We start from the raw sequence: 426 nt of genomic DNA, 5'->3' as shown, positions 1-426 counted from the left end.
TAAGTAACAAGTTACGTGTGTGAGAAAAGAGTTATCCAACTTAAAACTGTTCAGAGTAATCCATTACTACCTTTGAGTAACAGATTACCAGTTTTGAAAAAGTTGAGTAACCGATTACCCAAAAGGTGTAATCGATTACTCTAATTCGTTTTTAAAAGAACAGTGGACAGAGAGTTTGGGTAATCGATTACCCACTATCAGTAATCGATTACTGAGAGCTGTTGCATGATATTTCAGATTTCAAAATGAAATGTTCTCTCTCCAAACGAAATCTCTTCACTTCAAACAACTCCTACACTTTCAAAAAGGCACCATGGGTGTTTCGAAAGTCTATATAAAGGCTCTAACTCTCACAAACAAACACACAACAACACACAACTCTTATACAATTTCCAAAAGCTCTTAAACTTATTCTGAAGTTATTTC

The sequence above is a fragment of the Lupinus angustifolius genome, chromosome LG01 (genome assembly GCF_001865875.1).
Source record: "Lupinus angustifolius cultivar Tanjil chromosome LG01, LupAngTanjil_v1.0, whole genome shotgun sequence".
Classification (NCBI taxonomy): Eukaryota; Viridiplantae; Streptophyta; class Magnoliopsida; order Fabales; family Fabaceae; genus Lupinus; species Lupinus angustifolius.
This window is presented reverse-complemented; position numbering follows the sequence as displayed.